The 13,354-nt window shown below is 37.6% G+C and overlaps 1 protein-coding gene across 24 annotated transcripts in view; it reads left to right on the forward strand.

Annotated features, from left to right (window-relative positions):
- Positions 1 to 13,354, forward strand: part of Slc8a1 (solute carrier family 8 member A1) — a 386,292-nt gene that overhangs the window by 360,074 nt on the left and 12,864 nt on the right. The window lies entirely within an intron of this gene.

Here is a 13,354-nt window from a genome sequence, read left to right on the forward strand (position 1 = left end):
GTTCAGATAGCAATGAAGATGACCATTGTTGAGAAGAAAATAAAACAGGTTATGAAGTCATGGAATTCAGTCTTTATCTGTGGACATGGGTCAACATTTTAACAGGGTGGTTTGACTTTTTGCATCACTAATTTTTGGAAGTTACAATTAAGCCTCTAGTTCTCTCGGTACAGACTTACCTGGGTAGATCCAGTCTTCAGAACTGAAAAGGTGTTATTTTTCCTTGGCCCCCACTTCAAATAACACCTTTGAATTATTTTGTGTTTTCCCTTTCTTTAGCACCTGCTGCTTTCTGTCACTTCTTTCCACATCTCCTCTCCTTAGTGCCCTGGATTTTTCTCCCAACTCCTCTCGCTAAAAACTTCTAAATATTCTGAATTAGTATAGCTTTGAAATATCCAACACATGCTTCCACTAAGACATCCGTGATTAATGGTTGTTTCATGAGAGTAGAGCATTTGTATTTAACACATTGTTTCAATAGTAACTACATTTGTATAGCTTCATCAGCTAAAAAGTCTGTTTGTGTAATTCGTTCACAGCAGCTTGTGGAGTCAGGTAATGTAGCTGGGTTACCAGGTTCACGCCATGGGGTAATATCTTCCAGGTGGATGAAGGGTCCTGGAAATGAGCCACAGCATGAGGACCTAGACACTAGGAATCATAAGATATGAATTCTGATCCTGTACTCACACTCCACCTGACCCTAAGGAGCTTCCGTTTCCTCCCCTGAGAAAATGAAGCTAAAAGAAGCTGTACCCACTCAGCTCCCACCTCAGAACTGTTGGGAACATCAGATGGCATAACATCCATGGAGGTGCTCTGAAAGCTGTCTGACTGTGAAATTGAGACAGACTGTCTTTGTCAGAAGGCATTAATTAAGTATGTAAGAGGAGTTATGCTAGGTGCCCAGGAGAGAGACAGGAAATAACTTTACATGAGAACTCAGTTTCATTGCATATTCTCAGCAGCTCAAGTAGAGCCCTGTACCTTATTATCTGGTGTTTTCATTACAAATGGAAGAGCCCAAGTGCAAATTATGATAGACATGGGTATTATGTCTTCTTCCCAGATATCTCAAGGACAATCTCTCTTAACAAGCTTGCAAAAAAATATTTGTTAGGTTAAATGAATATGCAAAACAGTGTTGTGAGTTGAAATCAATAAAATATACCGTTAGTAAATAAAATATAGCTGTAGCACGAAATATAAAATTAATAAGTAAACAGAAGTGGTTGGAAGGAAAATAAAATACAAACACAGACCTGTCTTCCTGGCAAACTTTCATAGTGGGTAGTTGTTTTTAGAATTCTTATTCCACTTTGTGACCTGTCCTGGGCACTTTCCTGACCTTGGGCCCCAGACCAGCACCTGATGGGCCAAGATTTCTCTTCTTGATCTGTCTCCACATCCTTTGAAATGTACCTATCCTGTATGTAGTATATGGTGCTTTCCATCTAAGGTTCTGTGTACCATAACCCTGACCACAGACACCCCCAAAATGACCAGAAAAAAAGCTGAAACTCAACCCCTATACCTTGCATAAAAATTCTATTATTCATATAAACCTTTTTAAATCTATAATTATAGGCCCAGGGATTTAGCTTAGTGACGCCATGCCTGCCTCAAAAGCTCAAGGTGCTGAGTTCGATCCCCTGTACCAGAAAAAAAAAAGTACATTTATTAGTCTTTTAATAGTACAAGTAACAGTTATACATGCTTTTTGTAAATAAAATAGGAAATGTTAATAAGCAGTAAAAAAAGAAATCTCACAATCTCAGTAGGCATTTGGATTCTTGTGTCTATCTTTCAAAATTCAAAATTCTGGAACATTTAAATAAATCACATAGAAATCTGTATAAGATATATATCTCATATTTACCTACACTTTTTAATGGACTTTACTACATATAGGTATGTAACCTGTTTACTCATTTAGTAGTATGTCCTGGACATTTATTTTTATTAGTTATGTACCTTTGCATAATGATTTTAATACTTGCATAATTTGTTGCAATTTATTTCTTCCTGATTCTAATCTTTAGTTTTGGGACTTGAAAATATTTTTAGTACTACAAAAGTTCATGTTTTATGTACATTAAAAAAATAAATAGACACACCAGAAAACAAAAATAGAAAAAATTAAACCTCCTGAAAATGATAATTCAGTTGTTTCTAATTTTTCTCTAACATAAAAACTCTGACTCAATAATGCCTTACCTAATTTTTATACTTGTAAAATTATTTCTAAATTCCTATAAGTAAAATTTTGCTAGGTCAGTGAATTTGTGGACTTTTGATGCTTTGCATAGACACATAAGGGGATGAACTAATGGAGGAAATTTCACAGCAAAGTTGGAGGCAAAAATGGATTAATTACCAGACTTTTTATAACAAATTCAAGTCTCATCTGTCCTCAGTTGTCACCTGTTTGCCCCAGTGCAGTACTGAGATTGTGTGCAGTGGCATTTTCGGTCTATTCAGTTTCCTCATTTGCTTAATGTTAGTAGTGTTTATGTTTTTCTGAACAAAGCGACCTCTTCAAAAAGAGAATGCCTGTGTGGCAAAACATAACTGAATAAATATCAAAGGGCAAAGGGACACATTGGGTGCCTTTAGTGTATTATCTACATCCCCAGACTCAGTGTCACACCAGCCTAATCTAGCTGACGAGAAAGTTCCTTCGTAACCCATTAAGGCTCTTTTCAGGTGAGATTGAACTTATCTGTTTATTTTTTTCTCCAAGTTATGGAATAGTTTTTCCATCTGATCCTTCTTAGCTATCTCTAGCTGTATCAAGACCAGGGATATCTATGGCTTTAGCATCTCTAAAGTAGGACTTGAAGAGGACACACGATAATTTGAGAAGATTTGAGTACCAGATAGATATTCCAAAAATAGAACAAGGCATACAGGAAAGAATCAGTCCTCCAATGCATGGAGAGTTAGGAGTGAAAAGGAGGAAATTGGAGCTGGGGATTTAGCTCAGTGGCTCTGGCGCTTGCCTTGCAAGCGCAAGGTCCCGAGTTCGATCCCCGGTACCAAAAAATTTAAAAAAAATTTGAAAAGGAGGAAATTATGGAGAAGGAGGGGAAGTGGGCTGGGCAGGGCAGCCCTGTGCTGTGCTTGAGGCAAGAAGGGAGCTTCAGTTGTATATACATAATAACCAACCAGCTGGCTTGGGAAAATCACAACTAATACTACTATTTATTTTTGCCCCAACTGCCCTTGCTTTTTTTCCTTTTAAAAATTAGCCAAATATTGCTGGACTAAATCAACTGTTTGCACTCACAAACTTGGCATTATTAAAATAAATATTTACTATAAAAGTAATAGAATCATTGCTCAAATTTAGAAGTATCAAAAATTTGATACTACTAGGAAAGTAGGTTCACTCAACTCTATCTTTTATGTACTATAAAGACAGTGTAAATGTAATGCCCCAGAAACACCAGGAATTTAGGGAATGAAAAAAAAATCACTGTATCAGTCACTGCACTCTATTTTCTAAAAGAATGAATAGTTTTCCATGAAAAATCTCCCTTGTTAATCCACTTCTGATCCATTTCAATATAATATTTTAATCAAAAGTGAAGCTGATGTTTCTAGGTAGAACAGTTTTGTTCCTTCTCTTTCAAATGATCATCTGCTTAAACATCGAGTAATTACAGTTGGAGTTGAAAGTGATGAAGGTCCTTAGTGTTTTCTTTGAACCCTTAATCTACTTTCAAATTTAAGATGTATTTCCCTAGATTTTGTCATGACCTCATGGACTCATGATTAAGAATTTTGGACTCCAGCTATGGTCACACTCCTTTTGTCTGAATCCTAGCTTTCCCTCTTACTGCCTATGTAGCTTTCAGCAAAGTTCTTATACTCTGGGTTTTAGTATTCTCATCTATAAAATTGAGATAAGAGATAATAACAATATGGCCCTTAGAGATGTGTTTCAGATATTAAATGGGAAACAATATATAAAGTCTAGCCTAGCAAGCCTCAATAAAAGTTGGCTATTGTTGTCCTTATTACCACAATCATTTCTGGATGTCATGGACAGAGCCACCTTCTCCCATAATCCTGCATAAGGCCCATTAACCCTAAATCACCTAGTTGAAGGAAACATAATAAAAGATTATACCATCACCATATTCTTTGTTAGCACTGGAACAAAACAAACTCTGAAAACATAATAAGTAATATTTGTTTTGTACCTACTAAATTCTAGGCACCATGCCAGGTACCTGTTTCATTATTTTAATAGCTATATACATAGGTACTAATTGTTTTACTGCTTTACAGATAATGTATCAGAGGCTTAAGAGGTTAATTATCCCAAGGTTACATCATCAATGCATGGCAAATGTGAATAAAACCAGAACTTACTCCATAGCTTGGGCTCCTTGCTACCATAACTGGATTATGCAGACTGCAGTCATCAAGGCCAGCATTCCTCAGTGACAATGGAGATTACCGACAGACTCAGGTGAACAAACTAGCCACTTACCTCAGCTTCAGTTTACTAAATGTCTCCATGCCAAGCAGAACCACTTGGGAATGACAGAGTCATCATCCAGCTCCCTCTTCATCAGGTTTAACTGCAAGACTGTTCTTTTTCAATCTTTTATTAGTATATGTCTGCATTTTACAGTCAACTTGAGGAGTGGTAGATGTACATAATACAGCTTGTTTTTTTTGTTAGCCTCTACCCTCCCTCCTCCTCTAATTCCCCTTTGATATTATTAAGCTTAGCTTATGTTTATGATTCATAATGATCATATTCAATGAGGTCATTAGGATCCTGTACATGGCCTATCTTAGTCCACTTACTTCCCCATCCCCCTACACATCCCTCGCCCTTGGTCCCTTCCCATTTACAAGAGATCCACCCCTTGTCTCCTTCTGTCCTTCCTTTATTATTCTCTCTGTACTTTGCCTTACTCAAAGGAGAAATACCATATAATATTTAAGCTCGTGTGTCTGGTTTATTTCCCTCAACATCATATTTTCCAGGCTCACCCATTCTCCTATAAATGTCTCAAATTTGCCCTTCTTTATAGCTGAGTGGTATTCCATTATACGTGGGTACCACATTTTCTTTATCCAATTGCTTGTTGATGGGTCTACAGGCTGCTTCCAGGATTTAGCTATTATAATTTGTGCTGCTTTAAACATTGGCATTCATGTATCACTGTGGTATGATGTCTTAAGCTCTTTGAAGAAGACACCTAGATGGGGGATAGCTGGGTAATATGGAATTTCTAATTTTATTTCTTTAAGGAATCTCCATACTGATTTATATAATGGTTGTACTAGTTTACATTCCCACCAACAATGAAGGAAGGTTTCTTTTTCACCATAACTATGCCAGCATTTGTTATTACTATTTGATTTCTTGTTGATTGCCATTCTTTCTACAGTAAGATGAAATCTTAGCATTGTTTTAACTTGCATCTCTCTAAATGTCCAGAGATGTTGAACATTTTTTCATATATTTGTTGGTCATTTGCACTTCTTCCTCTGTGAAGTGTCTATTCATTTCTCTTGCTGATTTCTTGGCTGGGTCTTTAATTTTATGGGGTCTAATTTTTTTTTAATTTTTTATATATTCTAGATATTACTCCTCTGTATGAGGAACATGTGACAAAAAAAGTTTTTCCCCTTCTGTAGGTTGTCTCTTCACTCTATTAATTGATTCTTTTGCTATATGGAAGCTTTTTAGTCTGATATAATTCCATTTGTTGATCCTTGCTGTTATGTCTTGCGCAATTGAGGTTCTGTTTAGAAAATCCTTTCCTATACCTATATCTTCAAGTGTTTTATCTACTTTATCTTCTAGTAGTTTTAATGTTTAGATTTTTGATCCATTTTGATTTTAATTTAGTACATGATGAGAGATGTGGGTCCAATTTCAACCTTCTGCAAACAGATATCCAGTTTTCCCAGCTCTGCTTGTTGAATTGGCTATTTTTCCTCCGGTGTATGCTTTTGGTCGCTTTGTCAAAAATCAAATAGCTGAGGCCGGAAATTTAGCTCAGTAGTGCCACTGCCTGCTTTGCAAGTGCAAGGTCCCAAGTTCGATCCCTGGTACCAAAAAAAAAAACAAAAAAAAATCAACTAGCTGAATATGTTAGGATGTTTCTGTATCCTCTGTCCTATTCCACTGATCCACATACCTATTGTTCCAGAACCATGCCATCTTTATCACTATTGCTTTGTAGTATAGCATGAAGTTAGGTATTGTAAGGCCTCTTGCTTTGCCCTTGTTCCCCAAAATTGCTTTTGCTACTCTAGATCTCTTCTCAGAACCAGAAGACTTCTTTCAAATCAGTCAACCTCATTCCCTTACTTGATCACATCTGAACATTAATGACTATAATTTGCATAAGGCTTTTCATCCCTGACAGTAAACAGGCAAGACTCCGATAATCTGGTCCACCCCAGAACCACGTCAACGCAGGTGCAAGAGCCAGCCAGGAAGGAATAATGCTGCTTTTCTCCCCAACCAGCTCATTTGTTTAGGGCTCTTTTACAGGTCCGGGAGAGAAAGTAGAATGACCAAGCAATTGAATGAAATAATTCCCATCTCAAATAAACCATCAGAGTTCGTTGAAAGACTCGGAATTTTCATTTGACAGCAAAGAATTAGAACCATGGATTTTAGACAGTTTTAGCAAACCCCATGAACCTAAGGGTTTGAACAAGGAAGCAGAACCTTGGATTGGATCCTTTCTGGGGCATTTGTAAACATCACAGTGAAAAATAATCCTATTCTAGGTCCGTTAAAGAGTGGAGCACTGGGCCGGGGATTTAGCTCAGTGGTGCTGCAGGCTGCCTCGCAACCACAAGGTCCTGAGTTTGATCCCCCAGTACCAAAAAAAAAAAAAAAATTCACAAAGAGCGGAGCATCACTTTTTTGACGTGTATCAAATTACAATTTGGAAATAGGATCAGATAGCAGTGTTGGTTTATACTCATTCTCTTCTCTACCTTGTGTTTGCTGAAAAATAAACTCTCATTATTGTTCTCTTTTAGTTAGAATTAATCTCTTTCTTTGAACTTAAAACATAGCATAGCAGGATTTCAAATACATGAAAGGAAAATGAAACCTCAGGGGGTACCAAGTTATCATAAAAACTGAAAAATAATTTGTTACTTAATAGCAGAATTGGTTGCTTTTTGCTGATCTACATGCCAGGTCTATTACAAGCCTTAGTTAAGCTAGTGGAGGTGCCACTGTTTTCCATACAGGGATGAAGAAACCAGGGCTCTGAGTGCTTAGTGGATTCAAGTGGATTACCTGGTTCCAAGAGCTCTCAGAAATGTCAGTGTTCCAGCTCCATTTTAGACCAATTAAGCAGGAAGTTAGGGGAGGGTTAGCAAGCTGGTGTTTTCAAAAGTTGTCTGCTGATTCTGATTTGTAGCTGGGGATAAAAATGACTAGAAGCAAGGGCTCTGATCCTGCCCACATGTCCCCTTGAGCTTTTTACCTACCTTTGTTGATGTCTCTTCTAGAAATAGGTCATGTCACTGTCTCCTTTTCTTGTTCATTCTTTTCAGGAACAGACTTTTATGGACAGAAATTTTAAATGTTATACCCCTTTTCAGTTTTTACGACTCTTTTCCTAACTGGCCACTAATCCATCAAACATTACTAATTCTCTGATCTCTGGAACTTCACTTGCTTGGAAGCCAAATAAGGATTCTTTTCACATGAACCAGTGAAGTGTGTGTGTGTAAATGTGAGATTGAAGGAGTGTGGTGTTCATATTTACTTGAGTAAATCAATGTCACAACTCAAGACAGAAACCTGACCCAACATGACAGCAAAAGAATTAACACGCAAGTCAACTATTTCTGCTGGAACTCTAAAAGAGCAAGACAGCAAAGTGCATAAAAGGGAGGAAAGAAAAGGGAGAAGAGTACATCCATTGCTTCAGTAATTAACCTGCCTTACAGACACTAGTAAGATGAAAAATCTTAAACCAGAAGATCTCTAATGTCTGTGTATGACTTTGGTTTATGAAATTTTCAAAACAAGTAAGAATCTCTTGGATTTTTAAGTATATTTCATGCACTATCACATCATTATTAGTATTTTTGAAAGCATAATAATTACATTCATCATGGTGAATTGGTACATACACAGATTGCATCTTAAATCATTTTATTTCCCTTTATCCTTCCTATTGGCACAAAGTCTCCCCATTTTTTATTATCTTTTATTTTGCTCTTTCAATTATTTATATTTTGGTTTTGTCATATAAGAGAGACCATGCGAATTTAACCTACTGTGTTTTTGTATTATCATGTTTTTAAATGTCTAGGATTGCAAGGTTAGTAACATTTTTTAAAAGTGCATTATATTTCCCAAAAGTTAAGAATCATCATCAGAAGTCAGAATTCCCTGTACTTATGGGTTCTCTGCTCTATTGTATTATAAACATAGCTAATAATATCGAGCATTTGTAAAGTTCCAGAGCCTATTTTAGGTGCCACTCATACTCACTCATTTCCTTCAAGCCCTGTGAAGTAGATTAGCTCCTTACTTTATCTCTTCTAAGCAGAGGAGTCAGAATTCCAGTAATAATTTATGTATTCTTCCTCCCTCCCTTGGCTTTTCAGCAGAACTGAGAAAGAGGATTAGAAAAATAAGCGCAACATAATTCAGAGTGGGAGAAGTTACCTAGGCAGCCCCAGCCGCTTCAACCAGCCCACCTAAGTTGTTTTATGAGCAAAACAACCATCATATCTGAGGGCACAAATGTTTCTAAGAGAGACCAACTGTTCCTGACTTCCCAGTTAGCTGCTTCCCTGAAATGCAAATATCTATTCTTCCCTCCCACACCCTCCAAACTGTGGGCACTTGGAGTAATTCCTCCCAAATCCAGGTCTTAGAACTGGAGTTCTTTAACCTTGGTGCAAAGGGGAAGAACTTGTGCTTGTTAAAAGGCATTCCTCCATCTGCCTCTGCCAGAGAGTCTGATTCAGTGGGCCTAGGGTGGAGCTCCAAATCTACATTTTAAAAAATAAAGCTCTGCAGATATTTCTGATGCCAGTAGCGTACAAATTGTATTGACATTAAACACAGCCTTGGAAACATTGACATCTCTGCCACCACTTACACCATGGCTTCCCTCACAGAAATGAATGACTGCTTTAGTGGGGTGAAGTAGGTAATTTTGCCAACATTTCTTACCTAATGTTAAAAAGTAAAAGACTATGCTGCATAGTTTAATTTCATAAATATTGCCATTGGTCAATGCAACATCTTCAGGCCTTTTTTTCTTCCTAGGACCTTCAAAAGTTTCATATATACATTTTTTTCAGTCCCTTCACTCCCTTCCTTTATATTTGGGGATTCTCATTAAGAGAAAACATGTAATATTTAACTTTCTGTCTCTGATGTACTTCACTTAACATTATGTTCTCAATATCCATCCATTTTCCTGAAAAATGTCATGATTGCATTCTTCTATATGACTGAATAATATTCCATTGTGTATATATACCACATTTTCTTTATCCATTTGTCTTTTGGTAGGCATCTAGACTATTTTCAGAGCTTAGCTATTGTGAACTGTGCTACTATAAACATGGATATGCATGTAATCACTATAGTAGGATTCCTTTAATTATTTTGGGAATATATGTAGCATAAATGCAGCTTGGTCAAAGGGATTTCTATTTTTAGTTCTTTAAGCAATGTTCATGGTGATTTCCATCGTGGCTATACTAGTTTACATTCCCACCAACAGTGTGCAAAAGTTTCTTTTTCCCATATCCTTATCAACATTTGTTGTTTTTTGTGTTCTTGAGCCATTCTTACTGAGTGAGATGGAGTCTCAGAGTTGTTGAATTTAATTTCTAAAGTAGATGAACATTTTTCAGGTACTTACGGGCTATCTGTACCTCTTTTGTGAAGTGTTTGTGCAGTTCACCTGCCCATTTTTTGATTAGGTCATTTGTTTCAAGGGGTTATTTTTTTGAGTTCTTCGTATTCTATATATGAGGCCTCCATCAGGAGAGTAGCTGGCACAACTTTTTTCCCATTCTATTGGTTATCTTTTCACTGTTGATTGTTTCCTTTGCTGTGCAGAAGCTTTTTCAAATAAGAAGATATTGATCATCATTAGTCAATACTAATGAATAAGAGTAGTTATGTACAAACTCCTACAGAAAAAAATAACACCAACACCACATTAGTTAGTTTGGTGTATTCTGTGGACCACTCAAACACTGTACTTAGCACCTTAGAGATCTTCTAATTAAATTCTTCATTGTAGTTGAGGAATGTAAGGCCTAAAAATGTAAAATGGTTTACCCAAAAACTTACAGACGGTTGGAAGAAGCAAGGGTGTCTCCCTGAGGAGACTTCGGCTACTACACCATGAAATTCTACATGTTTTGGGTTTCTTTTGAATTGTTTGCAATTCGTAGGTGCTAGGGGAAGCAAAAATCGTTCCACTGCCAGGCTGACTCCAGCTAAAATCCCTTCTACTGTCAGTGCCTGAGTACAAGTCACTTAAGAGGAGGGCAGATGAACCTTGAAGCATGCTAAAAGTCAAAAGCAAGATGAGGCATCAAGGGTGAAACCTGTGCTTTAGTTAACACAAAAAGCCATATCTAGTCTGCAACACGTAGGAATGGCCCTTTTTATAAAAGAGATTTTTAAGACTTGGAATACATATAGCTATAAAGTTTGATAAATTCAGGTTTTTTAAAAATCCCAGAGGAACAGGGAGGGTGTTACTGTACGTTGACCAGATGACATGGCCAGGGTTATATACAGTGAACCTGAAATAGGTCTGCAGAGAACAGTCTTCTCCTAACTGTGTCAGGTGGCTTAATTCCAGCCATGCTTCCTTCTAAGCAAATTTCTTTTTTGATTTATAGTCATATGTACACAGAGGACAGGATCCAAAGTCTGAGACTGTACAACTAAACTAAAATGTATTAGAATTAAAGGTAGGAGTTAAAAATGCCTATCAGAAACCTGCCCTGGGATATATTAGTAAGAAAACATATATATAAAATTGTCAGCACTTCTCAATGTATGCCAATCACATTGGAAATCCGATTCTTTTATCTTTGTATTTAATGAGCTTGCTCTACATATGAATATATTCCCTCTCAGACCCAAGCAGAAGTTATTTCTTAGAATTTACTTTGGGGAATGGCTTTTGTCTTGTTTAACCATGGGTAGGTTACAGGCTTAATGTTGAGGTTAGGACTTGGCATCACCTGGCATCTGGCATGTGGTATGCTACTCTGCACAAAGCAGTACAGCAGCAATAAAAGGCAATTTCGGGAGAATCCATAGCACTTCATTGGGAAAACAGTTATCTCTGCTGGAGTTAAGGTTAATGTTTTGAATTTTCATGTGTTCCTACCTTTTTTGTACAGCTTTTGAATTGAAAATAAAAATAGACAAAAGGCCTGACAGATAACCCCAGTAAATAAAACAGAACCTACCAGACTCAGAGAGGGCCAGAGTATGCATTATTTATGTGACAAGCTAGTCAGTGTGGCTCCAAATTTTTAAAGATGCCAGCAAAAGGCATTTAAAAATAGGAACCTATTTTTACAAGTAAGAATTTTCATGCAATATTCACTTCAATAGGCTATTGAAGAACTGGCTTGAAGGAAAGGAACTTGCTAGAGACCTGCCATACCCTCCATTCCAGACAGAAGGACGACCAGTGTGGGTATTCAGGTTTCCCAGACCCAGGAATCTGACTTTGTGCCTCTTTCTCTACTGGTGTAGTGGCAGAGGTTGCTCTGGAAATCCCAGGGTTCCTGAGTGGACACAGGGCACCCAGGAAGTGCAGTGAGTGTATCGTGTACCACGTGCCAGGGGAGCTAGGCAGGTGTGTGCTTTGGAAGCTCCAGGTCACTTATCTCCACAACATAAGGAAGGAATACCTCCTCCCCCAACTGTACCACTTAATGTGGCCCTCTGCTCACCACCAGCCTGTGCTCCTAGCCATGTCGGCTCAGAATGGCCTCAGGTGTTCCTCCACAGCAGCTGAGCAATGAGCAGCTTTCTCTTCCCTTAGACTCTTGTTCCTCTATTTTCTTTGCTCTACTTCCTGTCCTTGAAGAAAGCAAAGCAAAACAACTTCATTATTTTGAAGCTGCTGCTGCAGCAGGTTCTAACAACTCTTAATAACGAAATGCAAAAGACCGTTAAAAATTTGTCTGGCTTTGCTTTCACTTACCGGTCTCTGTGATTATTCTGAAGGGGTGATAATATACAATGTAGGTGCACAAAGCAGCACAAATCAAGGGAGGTGGATTAGCAAACTGCCTATGTCTTCCTTCGTCTGTGTTCTCCATGGTATAAGAAAGGCCATCTGGTGAGAACCTGCTTCAGAGTTTCTGAGCAGAAGGAATGGGGAAAACCCCAAATTGACTGAATGGAAAGGAAACTATAGCCTTCCTGGGAGGTATAATGGGTATGGACTGAGGATGGGCTCTGAAATGAAGCAGACTTGATCTTACAGTTCTCATTTTCTGACTAAGACCCTGCCCAAGAATCATAATATCACAATATCATAGTTTCCAAAATTATAAAGTCTTAGTCCCTAAGACTTCTGAAAGGACTGAGTTAGAATGTACACATAACCTGTATAGCAGAGGCCCTGGAATGGGATAAACAATGTTTGCCTTCATTTCTTTAAAAGAATAATAAAAAATAAAATCTACTTTCCATTGCAGACAAAGGTCAGATTCTATAGGATAGGACCTTAGTGCTGATCAACTCCCTTTCAGAAAGAATGTGATACTGCAGATGTGTAGCCTCTGGTCAGGCTAAGTGACCTCTTGAGCCATTAGAAAGCAGAGAATCTACAGGCTGATATAAACTTTCATACTCTGTGTAACATCCCAATTGTAGGTTTGGCAAGAAAAAATGGTAACAACAGAGCATTCCACAGGCCTCAGGGATTTTTTAAACTGACTTTGTAAGTAAGAGTTCAATTTGGCCATAATTCAAATCTACTGTAAACCTAATGCTCAAGGTAGCTTGCAAAGGTAACTGAAAGAAATTTAATGTCAGTAACTAGGCATCAAATATTAAACAGATAGAGTACCTGCAACTTCTATGTGAATGCTTAATGAAGGATGTTGTTTTAGATTCCACTCCACTTTTTAACTAATCTAAACTGTTCTATTTACATCGTCCTTCCAAGATAACAAAAAGATCTAATCTTACCAAAAAGCATAAAAGACATTTTACAAATTATGTATCTTATACCCTGTACCCATATACCAGTACCCTATTTCACAGAGTAGGATCAGAGGCCCAAGATCATGCCGTCAGTCAGAAGGCAGGATCTGAAACTTCTGTCCCCAC

This window comes from Heterocephalus glaber, unplaced genomic scaffold (assembly GCF_053883595.1).
Source record: "Heterocephalus glaber isolate CG9 unplaced genomic scaffold, H.glaber_assembly_v1.0 deba00001457, whole genome shotgun sequence".
NCBI lineage: Eukaryota > Metazoa > Chordata > Mammalia > Rodentia > Bathyergidae > Heterocephalus > Heterocephalus glaber.